The sequence below is a fragment of the Mobula birostris genome, chromosome 20 (genome assembly GCF_030028105.1).
Source record: "Mobula birostris isolate sMobBir1 chromosome 20, sMobBir1.hap1, whole genome shotgun sequence".
Taxonomy (NCBI): domain Eukaryota; kingdom Metazoa; phylum Chordata; class Chondrichthyes; order Myliobatiformes; family Myliobatidae; genus Mobula; species Mobula birostris.
The window spans coordinates 40,921,595-40,943,316 of record NC_092389.1 but is presented as its reverse complement, the minus strand read 5'-3'; the positions used below and the strand labels follow the sequence as shown (position 1 = coordinate 40,943,316).

Here is a 21,722-nt window from a genome sequence, read left to right as displayed (position 1 = left end):
GCAGGCTTTTTTCCACTGAGATTGGGTGGGACTACAACCAGAGGTCAGGGGTTAAGGATGAAAGCTGAGAAGTTTAGGGAGGACATGAAAGGAAACTTTTCACTGAGAGGCTGGTGAAAGTGTGCAACGAGCTGGTGGCGCAAGTAGAGCATGTGAGCTCCATTTCAACGTTTGAGAGGTTTGGATAGGTTCATGGATGGTAGGGGTTTGGGGGGCTATGGTCCTGGTGCAGACCAGTGGGAGTAGGCAGTTTAAATGGCTCTACATAGCCTAGATGGGCTGAAGGGCCTGTTTCTGTGCTGTACTTTTCTATGACTCCATGACTTGATCTGGCCTCTACCACGTTTTATAACTATGTATTTCATTGTTTTCTACAGAATAGAGTGATAGTTACAGAGAAAGTGCACTGAAGGGACACAATAACAAGGTACAGTATATTATTAGGTCAAGAGTCCTCCTTATTATACCAAGGAACTATTCAATAGACTTTTAACAGAAGGATAGAAGCTGTCCTTGAACCTGGGCTGCATGTTTTTCAGTCTTTTGTATCTTCTACCTTCTGTAAGTGGAGGAGAAGGGAGAATGTCCAAGGATGTGTGGGGACTTTGATTATGTTTGTTGTGTATTTAATATTTCAGTAATATTTGAGTAATATAAATCATTATGACTTGTATGTAAAAGTATGTGAATGGTATATGTCATTACGCAACCACTCTAAAAGAGAAAACAAAAAAAATTACATTTGTCCCCGGTCCTGTGTTTTTCTTTCAGTGAGTTTCATGTTTTGGAATTACAAAATATAACAGTGACACTGAATAAGTTTTAAAACAAACCTGAGACAATGGTCTACCTGTTGAAGCACAGCGAGAGGTTCGAGTTATATAAAGAATGCAGCAGAATGTTTGAGTTTTAAAAAAGCACAACACATTCGTTTCTTTGTATAGGGAAGAAACATTCAGTTGAGTTTAAAAAAAGGTGGAAAATGGATGAAATTCACAGGTTCATAAACAGTGAGTACCAGGAAGGCTAGCATAGTGGGGATGTAATTGGCTGAGAAAACTACAAGTAGATTGGAGATCCATCCACTACAAAGTTAACTGAAAGTAAATTAAGAAGGACCATAAGACTATAAGCTATAGGAACAGAATTAGGCCATTTGGCCCATCAAGTCTCCTCCACAATTTCATCATGGCTGATCCATTTTTCCTCTTAGACCCAATCTCCTGCCTTCCTGCCATATCCCTTCATGCCCTGACAAATCAAGAATCTACCAATCTCTGGCTTAAATATACATAAACACTTGGTCTCCACAGCTGCCTGTGGCAATGAATTCCACGGATTCACCACTCTCTGGCTAAAGAAATTCTTCCTCATCTCCGTACTCTCTTCTGAAGCTGTGTTCTCTGGTCTTGGAATTTCTCCCACCATTGGAAACATCCTTTCCACATCCACTCTATCAAGGCCTTTCACCATTTGTAAACACAAAATACTCTGCAGATGCTGGGGTCAAAGAAACACTCACAACACGCTGGAGAAACTCAGCAGGTCAGGCAGCCTCCGTGGAAACGATCAGTCGACGTTTCGGGCCGGAACCCTTCGTCAGGACTGAAGAGGGAAGGGGCAGAGGCAGAGGCCCTATAAAGAAGGTAGGTGGAGGGTGGGAAGGAGAAGGCTGGTAGATTCCAGGTGAAAAACCAGTAAGGGGAAAGATAAAGGGGTGGGGGAGGGGAGGCAGGGAGGTGATAGGTAGGAAAGGTGAAGAAGGAATAGGAGAAAACACTATGGGTAGTAGAAGGAGGCAGAACCATGAGGGAGGTGATAGGCAGCTGGGGGAGGGGGCAGAGTGAAATAGGGATAGAGGAAGGGAGGGGGAGGGAATGACTGGAAGTTGGAGAATTCTATGTTCATACCAAGGGGCTGGAGACTACCTCGACGGTATATGAGGTGTTGCTCCTCCAACCTGAGTTTAGCCTTATCGTGGCAGTAGAGGAGGCCATGTATGGACATATCTGAATGGGAATGGGAAGCAGAGTTGAAGTGGCTGGCTACCGGGAGGTGCTGTCTGTTTTGGCGGATGGAGCAGAGGTGCTCGACGAAGCAGTCCCCAATCTGCGTTGGGTTTCACTGATGTAGAGGAGGCCGCACCAGGAGTACTGGATGCAATAGATGACCCCAACAGACTCACAAGTGAAGTGTTGCCTCACCTGGAAGTACTGTTTGGAGCCCTGAATGGTGGCAAGAGAGGAGGTGTAGGGACAGGTGTAGCACTTGCACTTACAGGGATAAGTGCCAGGTGGGAGATCCGTGGGGAGGGACGTGTGGATAAGGAAGTCGCAAAGGGACCAATCCCTGTGGAAAGCAGAGAGGGGTGGAGAGAGAAAGATGTGCTTAGTGGTGGGGTCCTGTTGAAGGTGGCGGAAGTTGCAGAGGATAATGTGCTGGATCCGGAGGCTGGTAGGGTGGCAGGTGAGGACAAGGGGAACTCTGTCCCTGTTGTGGTGGTGGGAGGATAAGGTGAGGGCCAAATTGCATCCGGTGCCCCCGTGTGGCCTCCTCTACATCGGTGAAACCCGACGCAGATTGGGGCACCGCTTCGTCGAGCACCTCCACTTCGTCCGCCACAACAGACAGGATCTCCCAGTAGCCATCCACTTCAATTCCGCTTCTGAGTTATTTGCTTGTGTATTTGTGGGTCACCCAAACTGTAACCGGGGTGTGTGATGGTCACCTCCCCCGTCTGTATGAGACTGGTTGGGTTCACTATCCGGGTCACGGTGCCTGGTCTGTTTTGTGTCTATCAATAAAACAGTTTTTGAGTCAAAGAGCTTCCTCGTCTGTCATTATGGACCAAATGCTCACCACAATATATAGTATTTCTGTTTTTTGCACAAATTTTAATCTATTCAATATACATATACTGTAATTGATTTACTTATTTATTTATTATTTTTTCCCCTTTGTTTTTTTTCTTCTAGATTATGTATTGCATTGAACTGCTGCTGCTAAGTTAATAAATTTCACATCACATGCCGGTGATAATAAACCTGATTCTGAATTGTAGGTCATCCCTTGCATTCATGCTTGCATCTCCTCGAACCCAATTTCAGGAGGAGGATACAGGACAAACAGCTGAGACACATTGAGGGCTCATCAAACAAGGATGTCTGATATTTCACTCCTGGACAAGCAGTCCTGGTGAGGGACTGCAGAGGTGATCAAAAGTGGGTACTGGGGAAGATCAAGACAGAACTGGACCACTCTCCTACACAGTGGAGATTGTGTCTGATATCATCTGGAGGTGACACATTGATCAGTTGAGGAGAGCAGAGTCAATTGTTAGAGAAGAAAGGTGTCCAGAGCTGTCAGAACCACTTCCTGTAGACCCAGACTCAACTCCTTCAAGCACCATGGAGGAGACCCCAGAAGCTGAGATTGTTTCACAGCCTCAAGTCTCACTTACCAGGAAAAAGGGAACCCCTCTTGTCAGGAAAGATGCTATCCTGCAAGAGTAAGAAATTCTCCACAGTGATTAAATCTTTATGCCTGAATGGGACAATTTAAAATTTACTATGCTGTGGATGTCCATATAGGGATTGTACTAGAGAGCAATATATATAGTTGACATGTATTCTATATTGAGTTCGAGGTTATAGCTAAGCAGGGAGGAATGTTATGTATTTAATATTACAGTAGTATTTGAGAAATATTGTAAATGAATTGTTTGATTAAACATTCTTTGTTGTTTCTATAATTCATTAAGCATTTTAGGTAAAAGTACATACATAGTATACATCATTATGCCACCACATCATTAGTGCACGACTCAGTAAAAGTAAAATTGACCCATACATGCTTTATCACAAACAAGAGAAAATCTGCAGATGCTGGAACTCCACTGTTACAATGGAATGTGGCGAATGAGGCGAACCCAAGTGCAGGACACCGACACGTAGGTAATCATAGAAACCATAGAAAAACTACAGCACAGAAACAGGCCTTTTGGCCCACGGACCATATCCCTCCATACACCTCCCATCCATGTATCTGTCCAATTTATTCTTAAATGTTAAAAAAGAACCCGCATTTACCACCTCGTCTGGCAGCTCATTCCATACTCCCACCACTCTCTGTGTGAAGAAGCCCCCCGTAATGTTCCCTTTAAACTCTGCCCCCCCCCCCACCCTTAACCCATGTCCTCTGGTTTTTTTCTCCCCTTGCCTCAGTGGAAAAAGCCTGCTTGCATACACTTTATCTATACCTATCATAATTTTATATACCTCTATCAAATCTCCCCTCATTCTTCTACACTCCAGGGAATAAAGTCCTAACCTATTCAACCTTTCTCTGTAACTGAGTTTCTCAAGTCCCGGCAACATCCTTGTAAACCTTCTCTGCACTCTTTCAACCTTATTAATATCCTTCCTGTAATTTGGTAACCAAAACTGAGCACAATACTCCAGATTCGGCCTCACCAATGCCTTATACAACCACATCATAACATTCCAGCTCTGATACTCAATACTTTGATTAATAAAGGCCAATGTACCAAAAGCTCTCTTTATGACCCTATCTACCAGTGACGCTACTCTTAGGGAATTTTGTATCTGTATTCCCAGATCCCTCTGTTCTACTGCACTCCTCAGTGCCTTACCATTAACCCTGTATGTTCTACCTTGGTTTGTCCTTCCAACGTGCAATACCTCACACTTGTCTGTATTAAAGTCCATCTGCCATTTTTCAGCCCATTTTTCCAGCTGGTCCAAGTCCCTCTGCAGGCTCTGAAAATCTTCCTCACTGTCCATGACACCTCCAATCTTTGTATCATCAACAAATTTGCTGATCCAATTTACCACATTATCATCCAGATCATTGATATAGATGACAAATAACAATGGACCCAGCACTGATCCCTGTGGCACACCACTAGTCACAGGCCTCCACTCTGAGAAGCAATTCTCTACTACCACTCTTTGGCTTAATGGAAGAAGCCAATGTCTAATCCAATTTACCACCTCTCCATGTATACCTAGCGACTGAATCTTCTTCACTAACCTCCCATGCAGGACCTTGTCAAAGGCCTTACTGAAGTCCATGTAGACCTCATCCACTGCCTTCCCCTCATCCACTTGCCTGGTAACCTCCTCGAAAAATTCCAATAGATTGGTCAAACATGACCTACCACTCACAAAGCCATGTTGACTCTCCCTAATAAGTCCCTGTCTATCCAAATGCTTGTAGATTCTGTCTCTTAGTACTCCCTCCAATAACTTACCCACTACCGATGTCAAACTGACTGGCCTATAATTTCCTGGATTACTTTTCGATCCTTTTTAAGCAATGGAACAACGTGAGCTACTCTCCAATCCTCCGGCACCTCACCCATAGACAGCGACATTTTAAATATATCTGCCAGTGTCCCTGTAATTTCAACAGTAGTCTCCTTCAAGATCTAGGGGAATACCCTGTCAGGTCCCGGGGATTTATCCACTTTAATTTGTCTCAAGGTAGCAAGCACCTCCTCCTTTTCAATCTGTACAGTTTCCATGATCTCACTACTTGTTTCCCTTAATTCCATAGACTTCATGCCAGTTTCCTTAGTAAATACAGACGCAAAAATCCTATTTAAGATCTTCCCCATTTCCTTTGGTTCCGCACTTAGCCGACCACTCTGATCTTCAAGAGGATCAATTTTATCCCTATCAATCCTTTTACTCTTAATATACCTGTAAAAGCTCTTTGGATTATCCTTCACTTTGACTGCCAAGGCAACCTCATGTCTTCTTTTAGTCCTCGTGATTTCTTTCTTAAGTATTTTCTTGTACTTCTTATACTCCTCAAGCACCTTATTTACTGTTTCCTATACATGTCATACAACTCTCTCTTCTTCTTTATCAGAGTTGCAATATCCCTTGAGAACCAAGGTTCCTTATTCCTATTCATTTTGCCTTTAATCCTGACAGGAACATACAAGCTCTGCACTCTCAAAATTTCTCCTTTGAAGGCTTCCCACTTACCGATCACATCCTTGCCAGAGAACAACCTGTCCCAATCCACGCTTTTTAGATCCTTTCTTATTTCTTCAAATTTGGCCTTCTTCCAGTTCAGAACCTCAACCCTAGGACCAGATCTATCCTTGTCCATGATCAAGTTGAAACTAATGGTGTTATGATCACTGGAACCAAAGTGTTCCCCTACACACACTTCCGTCACTTGTCCTAACTTGTTTCCCAACAGGAGATCCAATATTGCATCCCCTCTAGTTGGTACCTCTAAATATTGATTTAGAAAACTTTCCTGATCACATTTTACAAACTCTCAACTATCTAGACCCCTAACAGTATGGGAGTCCCAATCAATATATGGAAAATTAAAATCCCCTACCATCACAACTCTATGTTTCCTGCAGTTGCCTTTACATTAACAGACGTGTGTTCATTAATAGTTGCAAGGAAGGCCGGGGAGCGAGGATTAGGTTGAGAGGAGCCAAGGAGTGAGCGAAGCTGGACCGGGGATTGAACCCAGGTCACTACAGCAAAGCTCAGGTGTTTAGTGGCATTTTTAGGCAGAGCAGAGATGTGGACCAGGTTATAAGCGTGGTCGGGAAAGAACAGTACAGAATACCCTACTCCTATTAACACGGTGGGGGCGGGGGTTGTGGAATTAACACAGGCAACCAGCGTGGGAATGGAACTTAGAATATAGAACACACAATTCGTATCTTGACTCGGAGTAGCGGCAAACGGCTGACAATACTCAGCTGGACACGAAACGACAAAACCAAACGACAGACAATTCGTATCTTGACACGGAGTAGCACGTGAAGCGGCAAATGGCCGGCAATCACTTAGATGGACACGAAGACGACAAAACCAAACAGCGACAGAGAATTCATATCTTGACTCAGAGTAGCAGCAAATGGCCAGCATTTGGATTGTTTTCAGGATATAAATTAAAGCTGCATAAAAGTGAATTATTTCCTTTAAATGATTCTGCTTCCATATATGATGACATTCCTTTAAAAGTTACGGACTCTTTTAAATATTTAGGTATGATCATCACTAAAAATTATGGAGACCTTTGTAGAGCTAATTTAGTTCCCTTAGTGGATTTTATGAAGCAATTTTTTTCTAGATGGAATCCACTTACACTTTCATTAGCAGGTTGAATTCATGCAGTTAAAATGATGATTTTACCAAAATTTTTATATGCATTTCAAAATATTCCTATTTTTCTAACTAAGAAGTTTTTTGATCAGGTTGACTCTATTATTTCATCTTTTGTTTGGAATAATAAAAGACCAAGAATTGGAAAATGTCATTTACAAAAATTAAAAAAGGATGGAGGTCTTACTTTGCCTAATTTAAGAATGTATTATTGGGCGGTTAATATACGTTATGCGTGTTCTTGGTTATATTGGACCGATAAAAAGGAACGACCATCTTGGGTTGATTTGGAATTGAAAATTGCGAAACAATTTCATTTAACTTTGTTATTAGAGGCTCCTTTACCTGTACAATTAGCCAAAATTTCTATTCTAAATATAAATCCTATGATTAATCAATCCTTACGAATCTGGTACCAGTTTCGTAAGTTTTTTTAATCTTAAAAAATTTAACCTTTATAGTTTAATTTATCGAAACTATTTACTTAAACCTTCACTTACTGATCCAACCATAGAACCATAGAAACTACAGCACAGAAACAGGCTGTTTGGCCCTTCTTGGCTGTGCCGAACCATTTTCTGCCTAGTCCCACTGACCTGCACACGGACCATATCCCTCCATACACCTCCCATCCATGTATCTGTCCAATTTATTCTTCAATGTTAAAAAAAGGAACCCGCATTTACCACCTCGTCTGGCAGCTCTTTCCATACTCCCACCACTCTCTGTGTGAAGAAGCCCCCACTAATGTTCCCTTTAAACTTTTCCCCCCTCACCCTTAACCCATGTCCTCTGGTTTTTTTCTCCCCTTGCCTCAGTGGAAAAAGCCTGCTTGCATTCACTCTATCTATACCCATCATAATTTTATATACCTCTATCAAATCTCCCCTCATTCTTCTACACTCCAGGGAATAAAGTCTTAACCTATTCAACCTTTCTCTGTAACTGAGTTTCTCAAGTCCCGGCAACATCCTTGTAAACCTTCTCTGCACTCTTTCAACCTTATTTATATCCTTCCTGTAATTTGGTGACCAAAACTGAGCACAATACTCCAGATTCGGCCTCAGCAATGCCTTATACAACCTCATCATAACATTCCAGCTCTTATACTCAATACTACGATTAATAAAGGCCAATGTACCAAAGGCTCTCTTTACGACCCTATCTACCTGTGACGATACTTTTAGGGAATTTTGTACCTGTATTCCCAGATCCCTCTGTTCCACTGCACTCCTCAGTGCCTTACCATTAACCCTGTATGTTCTACATTGGTTTGTCCTTCCAACGTGCAATACCTCACACTTGTCAGTATTAAACTCCATCTGCCATTTTTCAGCCCATTTTTCCAGCTGGTCCAAGTCCCTCTGCAGGCTCTGAAAACCTTCCTCACTGTCTACTACACCTCCAATCTTTGTATCATCAGCAAACTTGCTGGTCCAATTTACCACATTTACAACCTTTTCTCTTTGGAGGAATAAGGGAATTTTTTCCTTTATGGACTTGTTTCAAGGCCAATTGATGTCCTTTGAGAAATTAGTAACTAAATACTCTCTCATATTCACATTTTTTGCAATATCTTCAGGTCAGACATTTCTTACAAGAATGTTTAAGTAATTTTCCATATATACAAGACTCTGACCTGTTAGACATTATTTTAAAAATGAACCCTTTAGTGGAAGGTTTTATTGGGAAAATTTATAATTTACTATTACAACAGGATAACTATCCTTTACTTAAGATTAAGCAAGATTGGGAAAGAGCTCTACTGCACAGAGTCTTGTCATCTTCAGAAGTTTTCGGATGACTCTGCCATAGTTGGATGCATCAGCAAGGGAGATGAGGCTGAGTACAGGGCTACGGTAGGAAACTTTGTCACATGGTGTGAGCAGAATTATCTGCAGCTTAATGTGAAAAAGATTAAGGAGCTGGTGGAAGACCTGAGGAGAGCTAAGGTACCGGTGACCCCTGTTTCCATCCAGGGGGTCAGTGTGGACATGGTGGAGGATTACAAATATCTGGGGATACGAATTGACAATAAACTGGACTGGTCAAAGAACACTGAGGCTGTCTACAAGAAAGGTCAGAGCCATCTCTATTTCCTGAGGAGAATGAGGTCCTCTAACATCTGCTGGATGATGCTGAGGATGTTCTACGAGTCTGTGGTGGCCAGTGCTATCATGTTTGCTGTTGTGGGCTGGGGCAGCAGGCTGAGGGTAGCAGACACCAACAGAATCAACAAACTCATTCGTAAGGCCAGTGATGTTATGGGGATGGAACTGGACTCTCTCACGCTGGTGTCTGAAAAGAGGATGCTGTCTAAGTTTCATGCCATCTTGGTCAATGTCTCCCATCCACTACATAATGTACTGGGTGGGCACAGGAGTACATTCAGCCAGAGACTCATTCCACTGAGATGCAGCACAGAGCATCATAGGAAGTCATTCCTGCCTGTGGCCATCAAACTTTACAACTCCTCCCTTGGAGAGTCAGACACCCTGAGCCAATAGGATGGTCCTGGACTTATTTCATAATTTACTGGCATAATTTACATACTACGATTTAACTATTTATGGTTCTATTACTATTTATTATGGTGCAACTGTAACAAAAACCAATTTCCCCCAGGATCAATAAAGTATGACTATGACCTTGGTAACAGAGGATTGGTTGCGAATTTTGAAGCTGGTTAACTACTTCTTCGATTGAGCCAGTCATTCTCTAATTCAATTTAAAATTGTACATCGTTATTATTTGACAAAGGAGAGATTGTCTAAAATATTTCCTAATGTAAATAGTCAGTGTGATAGATGCAAAACTGAGATAGCTACATTGACACATATGTTTTGGTCGTGTTCTGTATTGAAACCATTTTGGAAATCTATTTTTTCTACAATTTCTAAAGCTTTAAAAATCAATTTACAACTTAATAAATTGACAGTTTTGTTTGGTATAATTCCTCAACATATTCATGGTATTTCTATATCGGACCGATACGTAATTGCATTTGTCACATTATTGGCTAGAGGGGCTATTTTATTAAAATGGAAAGATGCCTCTGCTCCCACTTTGATATAATGGTTCTCTCAGGTGATGTTATGTCTTAGTTTGGAAAAAATTAGAAGTCAAACTTTTGATCCTAGATTTGACTTCGAGAAAAGGTGGGGTTCTTTTGCCCGTTATTATCATTTGATTTGAGTTAATAAAGATGGTCCTTTTCTGATGCTTGGGTATATGGATTTGGTTGGCGGATTGATGTCTTTTTTTATGGAAGCTTGTATGGCGTATAGCTCCCGGTTTGTGCTCCAAATGGGTTTTTTTCCTTTTTTTTTTGCTATCAGGGTTTTTTTTTCTATTTTAGTTAGTAGGAGTTCTTTTTTTTCTTTCTTTCCTTTTTTCCATTAAAAAAAGCTTTAACTTTTTTTGTTATTCATATACTGTTCAGCTTGGTTGATAGTTTAACTCTTATTCTACATTTAGATATGTTGTCTTGATTATTTTGATGTGTTTTTCTCTGTTGATTTTCAATAGTAATTAATAAAAAGATTTAAAAAGGAAAAAAGACAGACAGAATTCAATGGTGACAGTCCCTTAATCATAGCTCAGAAGTATAATTTAGTTCATAACGACACATTGGCTTCTTCTAATTGTCGTAGTAATTGCACAATTTTCTCATTTGATACCTGGGAGCTCTGAGTCACTCTTTTCAAACCTACAAGATGCCCTCTGGGCGGGATTCCAGTAGGGGACTCTAGTTAGCGAGAGTTTGTATCCATTGGGTCCGTGTTTGGCTGGACCGTTCTGTTACAATGGAACGTGGCAAATGAGGCGAACCCAAGTGCAGGACACCGACACATAGGTAACATTAACAGAAGTTTATTTATCAATAGTTGCAAGGAAGGCTGGGAGCGAGGATTAGGCCGAGGGGAGCCAAGGAGTGAGCAAAACTGGACCGGGGATTGAACCCAGGTCACTACAGCAAAACTCGGGTGTTTAGTGGCGTCTTTAGGCAGAGCAGGGATGTGGACCAGGTGATAAGTATGGTCGAGAAAGAACAGTGCGCAATGCCCTACTCCTATTAACACAGTGGGGGTGGGGGGGGGGTTGTGGAATTAACACAGACAACCGGCGTGGGAATGGAACTTAGAATATAGAACACACAATTTGTAACTTGACTTGGAGTAGCGGCAAACGGCTGGCAATACTCAGCTGGACATGAGACGACAAAACCAAACAACGACACACAATTCGTATCTTGACATGGAGTAGCACGTGAAACGGCTGGCAATCACTTAGATGGACATGAAGGCAACAAAACCAAACAATGACAGACAATTCGTACCTTGACTCGGAGTAGTGGCAAACTGCCAGCAATCACTTAGTTGGACACAAAGACGACAAAACTGAGCAACAACAGGCAATTCATATCTTGATGCAGAGTAGTGGCAGACAGCTGGCAATCACTTAGCTAGACACAAAGATGACAAAACCAAGCAACAACAGACAGTTTGTATCTTGACTCAGAGTAGCGGCAAATGGCCAGCAATCACTTAGCTGGACACGAAGAGACAGAATTCCCAAAGCAACCCCAGGCACCAAAGCAACTTAGAATCCACCATTCTCGGCAGCCTGGAACGTGCATTGCAGCACTGGCTGAGGTAACGGTCCAGCACTGAGTAGATGTAAGTCAGAGTTTTTATGCTGCCAGTTCGGATGAAAAGGAGTAAATAGTTGACGTTTTGGCCTAAACCCTTGAGCAGGACCCTGCTGAATCTTGATGAAGGGTCTCATCCCAAAACATTGACTGTTCATTCCTTTCTACAGATGCTGCTTGGCCTGCTGAGTTCCTCCAGTATTTTGTGTGGGTTGCCATACATGCTTATCTCTGGTCCCATGTTTTTCTTACAATTAGTTTTGTTTAGGAGTTACAAAACATAACAATGTTGGTTCCACCATCCCCCCCCACAAAGGATAGAGGGTCAATGGAGAGGAGGCTGGTTTTCTGGATAGATTGAACTGTGCCAAAAATTCTCTGCAACTTCTTGTAATCTTGGGCATGCAATTTCCACAAAAAGCTGTGATTCATCTGAATAGGATACCTTCTGTGGTGTATCAATAAAAATTGGTGACACTGGGGGTATCGGAGTTCAGAGTTCAATTCCGCAGCCATCTGTAAGGAGTTTGCACATTCTCGCAGTGAACTGCATGGGTTTCCTCCGGGTGCTCCAGTTTCCTCCCACAGTCCAATGACAAACTGGCCAGTAGGGTAATTGGTCATTGTATATTGTCCTGTGATCAGACTAGTGTTAAATGGATGGGTTGCCTAGTGGTGTGACTCAATGGGCCAGAACAGCCTGTTACACCCTGTATCTCCAAATAAACAAAGATAAATAAAACAGTCAGGAATGTACAAGGGAGTAAATAAGGGGGCTGAGGATGCAGCTTGTGAGGTACCAAGCCTACACCAGGAAGTCCTTGCTCAGAGCCAGGGTAATCCAGACATTGAAATCTCTTCTCCACAGTTCCCGCTCTTGGATCAATGCCCGAGACTATACATTCAGAATCCTCTTCTCTGCTTGGCTTGATGAGTGGCTGTGTGCTGGTATAATTGAGACAGTGTGTCACTAATTCTCACAGGTTAATAACTGAAGGCTGAAAGTGATTATAACCTGTGGCAGCAGAAATGTGTGCAATAAAGGAACAGCAGTTATAATGGGTGACTTCAATCTACATGTAGATTGGGTGAACCAAATTGGTAAGGGTGCTGAGGAAGAGGATTTCTTGGAATGTATGCGGGATGGTTTTTTGAACCAACATGTCGAGGAACCAACTAGAGAGCAGGCTATTCTGGACTGGGCTTTGAGCAATGAGGAAGGGTTAATTAGCAATCTTGTCGTGAGAGGCCCCTTGGGTAAGAGTGACCATAATATGGTGGAATTCTTCATTAAGATGGAGAGTGACATAGTTAATTCAGAAACAAAGGTTCTGAACTTAAAGAGGGGTAACTTTGAAGGTATGAGACGTGAATTAGCTAAGATAGACTGGCAAATGACACAAAGGATTGACGGTGGATATGCAATGGCAAGCATTTAAAGGTTGCATGGATGAACTGCAACAAATGTTCATCTCTGTTTGGCAAAAGAATAAATCAAGGAAGGTAGTGCACCCGTGGCTGACAAGAGAAATTAGGGATAGTATCAATTCCAAAGAAGCAGCATACAAATTAGCCAGAGAAAGTGGCTCACCTGAGGACTGGGAGAAATTCAGAGTTCAGCAGAGGAGGACAAAGGGCTTAATTAGGAAGGGGAAAAAAGATTATGAGAGAAAACTGGCAGGGAACATAAAAACGGACTGTAAAAGCTTTTATAGATATGTAAAAAGGAAAAGACTGGTAAAGACAAATGTAGGTCCCCTGCAGGCAGAAACAGGTGAGTTGATTATGGGGAGCAAGGACATGGCAGACCAATTGAATAATTACTTTGGTTCTGTCTTCACTAAGGAGGACATAAATAATCTTCCAGAAATAGTAGGGGACAGAGGGTCCAGTGAGATGGAGGAACTGAGCGAAATACATGTTAGTAGGGAAGTGGTGTTAGGTAAATTGAAGGGATTGAAGGCAGATAAATCCCCAGGGCCAGATGGTCTGCATCCCAGGGTGCTTAAGGAAGTAGCCCAAGAAATAGTGGATGCATTAGTGATAATTTTTCAAAACTCGTTAGATTCTGGACCAGTTCCTGAGGATTGGAGGGTGGCTAATGTAACTCCACTTTTTAAAAAAGGAGGGAGAGAGAAACCGGGGAATTATAGACCGGTTAGCCTAACGTCGGTGGTGGGGAAACTGCTGGAGTCAGTTATCAAGGATGTGATAACAGCACATTTGGAAAGTGGTGAAATGATCGGACAAAGTCAGCATGGATTTGTGAAAGGAAAATCATGTCTGACGAATCTCATAGAATTTTTTTGAGGATGTAACTAGTAGAGTGGATAGGGGAGAACCAGTGGATGTGGTATATTTGGATTTTCAGAAGGCTTTTGACAAGGTCCCACACAGGAGATTAGTGTACAAACTTAAAGCACACGGTATTGGGGGTAAGGTATTGGTGTGGGTGGAGAGTTGGTTAGCAGACAGGAAGCAAAGAGTGGGAATAAACGGGACCTTTTCAGAATGGCAGGCGGTGACTAGTGGGGTACCGCAAGGCTCAGTGCTGGGACCCCAGTTGTTTACAATATATATTAATGACTTGGATGAGGGAATTAAATGCAGCATCTCCAAGTTTGCGGATGACACGAAGCTGGGTGGCAGTGTTAGCTGTGAGGAGGATGCTAAGAGGATGCAGGGTGACTTGGATAGGTTGGGTCAGTGGGCAAATTCATGGCAGATGCAATTTAATGTGGATTAATGTGAAGTTATCCACTTTGGTGGCAAAAATAGGAAAACAGATTATCTGAATGGTGGCCGATTAGGAAAAGGGGAGGTGCAACGTGACCTGGGTGTCATTATACACCAGTCATTGAAAGTGGGCATGCAGGTACAGCAGGCGGTGAAAAAGGCGAATGGTATGCTGGCATTTATAGCGAGAGGATTCGAGTACAGGAGCAGGGAGGTACTACTGCAGTTGTACAAGGCCTTGGTGAGACCGCACCTGGAGTATTGTGTGCAGTTTTGGTCCCCTAATCTGAGGAAAGACATCCTTGCCATAGAGGGAGTACAGAGAAGGTTCACCAGATTGATTCCTGGGATGGCAGGACTTTCATATGAAGAAAGAATGGATGAACTGGGCTTGTACTCGTTGGAATTTAGAAGATTGAGGGGGGATCTGATTGAAACGTATAAGATCCTAAAGGGATTGGACAGGCTAGATGCAGGAAGATTGTTCCCGATGTTGGGGAAGTCCAGAACGACGGGTCACAGTTTGAGGATAGAGGGGAAGCCTTTTAGGACTGAGATTAGGAAAAACTTCTTCACACAGAGAGTGGTGAATCTGTGGAATTCTCTGCCACAGGAAACGGTTGAGGCCAGTTCATTGGCTATATTTAAGAGGGAGTTAGATATGGCCCTTGTGGCTACGGGGGTCAGGGGGTATGGAGGTATGGAGGTATGGAGGGAAGGCTGGGGCGGTGTTCTGAGTTGGATGATCAGCCATGATCATAATAAATGGCGGTGCAGGCTCGAAGGGCCGAATGGCCTACTCCTGCACCTATTTTCTATGTTTCTATTCACAGATTGCCTTCCTTCCTGCAAATTAAAATGCATCTCTACTGATCTCACCAGAGACACTCCAGCACAGAACTTGCAGCTACTTCCTAGTCTATCTCAATGCACAGTAAATTTAGGAAGCACATTGTAACTGATGTATAATATTGCAATAAGCCTCTTGTTTCCCAAAAATTTCAGTTTGGTCAAAGTATTTGAAGAATGAGACTGAGTCTGAGATGGTTTGAAGGACTTAATAAGGCCAGAAAAAAAACTGAAGGCAGCCAGCCAAATGCAGAGCAAATGTTTCTGTCATTGAGTCAGAATGTCAAAGGTTTCAAATCCCACTCTAAAATTTGATCATATATCCAGGTTCAAAGGTTCACTTATTATCTAAGTATGTATGCAGTATACAACTGAGATTTGTCTTCTCCAGTTAGCCAGGAAGCAAAAACAAAACATGAGTCGTTCAAAGAAAAACACCAAACCTACTCCTGTACAAAAAAAACAAATTGTGCAAACTGCAACATCAACCACCCCTCCACATAGAAAAACAAATTGTACAAATGGCAACATTCACTGCCCCCCCCCCAACACACAGAAAAGCAAATCGTACAAGTGGCAAGAACATCGAAACCCCAAACTACCCCTTGCATAAAAAAGCCTAACAAATCGAGCCAATCGTAGAGACCTCAGATGACAGGCTCAGAGAGTGCTATTATTCAGTATACTGGCTAAGGTTTTCTCTCCAATATTGGGTCTATTCAATATGTGGTCCATAACTTAATTCATTCAGAAAAGTTTCTTTTTACATGGAGAGGTGGTGCCTAGAATGTACTGCCAGAGGTGATAGTGAAGATAAATATGACAGAAGCATTTAAAAGGCTCTTAGATAGGCATGTGAATGTGTAGAGAATGGACAGATATGCATATTATGTCAGCAGAAGGGATTAGTTTAGTTGGTCTGGGACAACATCAAGGACTGATTGGGTCTGTTCCTGATTCATGTCGTAGGTTCTATATTTCTTGCAATGGGAGGATGTGAAAAATATTCTGCTGCTCAGCACTGAAGCATCTCAAAAGCATTGCCAGCCACCGACACACAAGCATGTTCCCCCTTTTGTCAAGTGAAGTACTTCCTGCCCCCGAGTGATCCTACCCCAATTTCAGGACATCTCACCCTATTCCTCATGTCCCATCAGTGGAAGTAATTTCTATGTAACTGTTGGGGTATAAAGCAAATATTACCTTCACCAACAACCTTTCTTTAGACCTGAACATGGATTGTAGATTGAATTTAAAATGCAGCCCAAAATTCTTGTGTCCCTGGAGCTGCAGACTGGAGTTGATTGCAAAACAGATAACACTGATTAACGCTCATTTTGGTTGTCTGGAGTGTGGGTGCAAAGAAGGAGGTGTTTGAAAATCATATGCAATTTCAAGAAGGCATTGTAGATACATTGTAACAATGGAATTGTCCAGCACCCAGGGCATGCCCTTTTCTCACTGTTACCATCAGGTAGGAGGTACAGAAGCCTGAAGGCACACACTCAGCGATTCAGGAACAGCTTCTTCCCCTCTGCCATCCGATTCCCAAATGGACATTGAACTTGTGAACACTACCTCACTGCTTTTACATTTACAGTATTTTTGTTTTTGCACATTTTTTGAAGTCTATTCAATATATGTAATTGATTTATTTGTTTATTATTGTTTTATTTTATTTATTTTTATTATTTTCTCTCTCTGCTAGATTATGTATTGCATTGAACTGCTGCTGCTAAGTTAACAAATTTCATGTCACATGCTGGTGATAATAAACCTGATTCTAATTCTATTACTTTTGATCTTGAGCATATGAAAATGTCATGTAATATTGGGTCAGGTAGGCCTCTTCTTCCAAGAGTGTCTCAATATTATGCCCATTGCTCGTTTTTGTTGAATGAATGGAGGCCTAGTCATGAGGTGTTACGGTCATAGTGAGCGTGGAATTGGTCTCCAAGAGTCTTTACCAGGAGTCTTGGTTTTAGTAGAGAATTCAGGAACGGTGCTAGGCTTAGAACTAATAGTCCTAAGAACCATGGAATGAGGTTACTCATACACAAATTGACCAACAAACGGTCAGCCCCTAGTTGTGATCACAAGGCCTTTATCCTGCAGTTTCTGATGGGAAGCAAGCATGTGTCGTTAGTGGAACTTGGGAATAATTGGAAATTAGTGAGGTGATAGAGGCCCAATTGCTGAAATAAATGGCAAGGTGGAGGATTGCCAGAAGGGACCAGGACAGTATCACCCCCACCTAAACGAGAGCCTCCAGGCAATCCTCCAGACCTGTCTGGATGGTCCCAATGAAAATCCTGGATGAGGGAAGGGTCTAGGATGAAGGAACGGGGGACCCAGGAATGATCTTCTGGACCGTACCCTTCCCAGTCCACCAGGTATCGGAAACCCCTGCCCTGACGGCGCACATCTAGTAGTCGTCGGACAGTGTATGCCGGATGGTTGTCGATGATACTGGCAGGTGGAGGAGTCTTGGCTGGGGGACACAGCAGGCTGATGGAGACTGGCTTTAACTGAGACACATGAAAGGTTGGGTGGATGCGCATGGATCTAGGCAGCTTTAGGCGGACCACTGTGGGACTGATTACCCTTTCCACCTTGAATGGTCTCGAAGCGAGGGGCGAGTTTTCTATGTTCGTTCTTGAGTGGGATGTCCTCGGAGGCCAGCCACACCATCTGCCCAGGTTGGTACTCAGGCACCGGGATGCGATGTCAGTCGGCTGTCTTATTTCGATTTGTTGATTTGAGTAGGGCTGTGCACGTCTCCTCCCAAATCTTAAGGCACCAATTCATATGGTCCTGAACGGACAGAACGGCAATCTCTTCTTCTTGCGCGGGAAACAGCAGGGGTTGGTACCCAAGGGAGTACTCGAATGGAGACCTCCCAATGGCAGAGCTCATCAGAGAGTTGTGGGCGTACTCAACCCACGGGAGGTGGTCGCTCCAGGTCAATGGGTTGTTTGCCGTTACACAACGTAGCGTCGCCTCCAGGTCTTGGTTGACCTGTTCCGTCTGCCCGTTCGTCTGGGGGTGGAAGCCGGATGACAGATTGACCGATGCGCCCAAGGCTTGGCAGAAGGCCTTCCATACTTGCAGGACAAACTGGGGACCCCGATCGGAGACGATTTCCGCGGGGATTCCGTGGAGGCGGAAGACGTGGCGGATGAGAAGATCTGCGGTTTCCTGAGAGGAAGGAGGTTTAGGGAGGGCCACAAAGTGCACCGCCTTAGAGAATCAGTCTACCACGGTGAGGACCGTGGTGTTTCCGCAGGAAGGGGGTAGACCGGTGACGAAGTCTAAGGCGATGTGTGACCACTGGCGACCAGGGACAGGTAGAGGACGAAGTAGCCCCGCAGGTGGTCGATGAGAGACCTTTCCCCGGGCACGGATGGAACAAGCTGAGACATAAGAACGGGTGTCCCCCTCCATGGACGGCCACCAAAAGTGCCTCCTCAGGAGAGCCAGGGTCCGATCACTCCCGGGGTGGCAGGCGAACCGGGATTTGTGTCCCCATTGGAGAACCCGAGATCTGATGGAGACGGGCATGTACAGGTGATCGCCAGATCCATTGCCAGGGTCGGAGTCGTCCCACTGGGCTTCCTTTACTTTAACCTTGATCTCCCAAGCAAGGGTGGCCACCACGCAGGAAGGTGGGAGGATAGTCTCGGGACTGGAGGTGTCATCCTTGGAGTCATGCTGGTGGGGTAGCACGTCCAGTTTCCCGTTCTGGGATCCTGGACGGTACATGTGGGTAGACTTGAACCGTCCAAAAAAGCAATGCCCAACAGGCCTGTGGGAGTTCAGTCGTTTGGCAGTCTGAATATAGCCAGGTTCTTATGATCAGTCCACACCACAAATGGGTGTTCTGCTCCCTCCAGCCAGTGCCTCCATTCTTCCAGAGCTAGTTTGACCACCAGCAGTTCCAGATTCCCCACGTCGTAATTCTGCTCGGCAGGGGACAGTCGGCAAGAGTAGAGGGTGCAGGGGTGAAGCTTTTCATCCGAACTTGACTGTTGGGGCAGGAGCGCTCTTACCCCAGAGTCAGAGGCATCCACCTCAACAATGAATTGACGGGATGGGTCCGGATGGACCAGGATGGGAGCGGTGGTGAAACGGCTCTTCAGGTTGGTGAATGCTGAGTCCACTTCGGAGTTCCAGCAAAACGGTGTGGTAGGCGAGGTAAGCCGGGTAGGGGGGGCCACTACTCAACCGGAGTCTCTGATGAATCTGCGGTAGAAGTTTGAAAACCCCAGGAATCGTTGAAGATGTTTGCGTGTCGTGGGTCTTGGCCATTCCTCCACTGCCCGGATCTTCTCAGGGTCTGCTTTTACCTGCCTGCTTTCAAAGATATAGCCTAGGAAGCTGACCGAAGGAACGTGGAACTCTCATTTCTCAGCCTTTGCAAATAATTGGTTTTCCCAGTCTCTGGAGGACTTGACAGACATGGTGTATGTGTTCTTGGGGGCTACTAGAAAATCATGATATCGTCAAGGTAAACAAATTCGAACCGACTGATCAGTAAGTCATTGATCAGGGTTTGGAAAACGGCAGGAGCATTGGTGAGGCCAAATGGCATGACCAAATATTCAAAGTGGCCCAGAGGTGTATTGAAAGCAGTCTTCCATTCGTCCCCCTCCCTCTAGATCTAGTACTAGGTAATGAACCGGGTCAGGTCACAGATCTCTTAGTGGGTGAGCATCTGGGGGACAGTGACCACCGCTCCCTAGCCTTTATAATTATCATGGAAAAGGATAGAATCAGAGAGGACAGGAAAATTTTTAATTGGGGAAAGGCAAATTATGAGGCTATAAGGCTAGAACTTGCGGGTGTGAATTGGGATGATGTTTTTGCAGGGAAATATACTATGGACATGTGGTCGATGTTTAGAGATCTCTTGTGGGATGCAAGGGATAAATTTGTCCCAGTGAGGAAGATAAAGAATGGTAGGGTGAAGGAACCATTGGTGAGAAGTGAGGTGGAAAATCTAAGTCAGGTGGAAGGCGGCAGCATACATGAGGTTTAGGAAGCAAGGATCAGATGGGTCTATTGAGAAATATAGGGAAACAAGAAAGGAGCTTAAGGGGCTGAGAAGAGCAAGGGGGCATGAGATGGCCTTGGCAAGTAGGGTAAAGGAAAACCCCAAGGCATTCTTCAATTATGTGAAGAAAAAAAGGATGACAGGAGTGAAGGTAGGACCGATTAGAGATAAAGGTGGGAAGATGTGCCTGGAGGCTGTGGAAGTGAGTGAAGTCCTCAATGAATACTTCTAGAAACATAGAAAATAGGTGCAGGAGTAGGCCATTCGGCCCTTTGAGCCCACACCACCATTTATTATGATCATGGCTGATCATCCAATTCAGAACCCTGCACCAGCCTTCCCTCCATACCCTCTGATCCCCCTAGCCACAAGGGCCATACCTAACTCCCTCTTATATATAGCCAATGAACTGGTCTCAATTGTTTCCTGTGGCAGAGAATTCCACAGATTCACCACTCTCTGTGTGAAGAAGTTTTTCCTAATCTCAGTCCTAAAAGGCTTCCCCTCTATCCTCAAACTGTGGCCCCTCGTTCTGGACTTCCCCAACATCAGGAACAATCTTCCTGCATCTAGCCTGTCCAATCCCTTTAGGATTTTATACGTTTCAATCAGATCCACCCTCAATCTTCCAAATTCCAACAAGTACAAGCCCAGTTCATCCAGTCTTTCTTCATATGAGAGTCCTGCCATCCCAGGAATCAACCTGGTAAACCACCTTTGTACTCCCTCTATGGCAAGGATGTCTTTCCTCAGATTAGGGGACCAAAACTGCACACAATACTCCAGGCGTGGTCTCACCAAGGCCTTGTACAACTGCAGTAGTACCTCCCTGCTCCTGTACTCAAATCCTTTTGCTATAAATGCCAGCATACCATTCGCCTTTTTCACCACCTGCTGTACCTGCATGCCCACTTTCAATGACTGGTGTATAATGACACCCAGGTCTCATTGCACCTCCCCTTTTCCTAATTGGCCACCATTCAGATAATGATCTGTTTTCCTATTTTTGCCACCAAAGTGGATAACTTCACATTTATCCACATTAAATTGCATCTGCCATGAATTTGCCCACTCACCCAACCTATCCAAGTCACCCTGCATCCTCTTAGCATCCTCCTCACAACTAACACTGCCACGCAGCTTCGTGTCATCCGCAAACTTGGAGATGCTGCATTTAATTCCCTCATCCAAGTCATTAACATTGTAAACAACTGGGGTCCCAGCACTGAGCCTTGCGGTACCCCACTAGTCACCGCCTGCCATTCTGAAA

General features: G+C 44.0%; 1 pseudogene; it reads right to left on the bottom strand.

Annotated features, from left to right (window-relative positions):
* The window catches only part of LOC140184957 (nuclear factor 7, brain-like), a 138,485-nt pseudogene extending 120,525 nt beyond the window's left edge, over positions 1-17,960 (bottom strand).
* Positions 17,961-21,722: the final 3,762 nt, after the last annotated feature.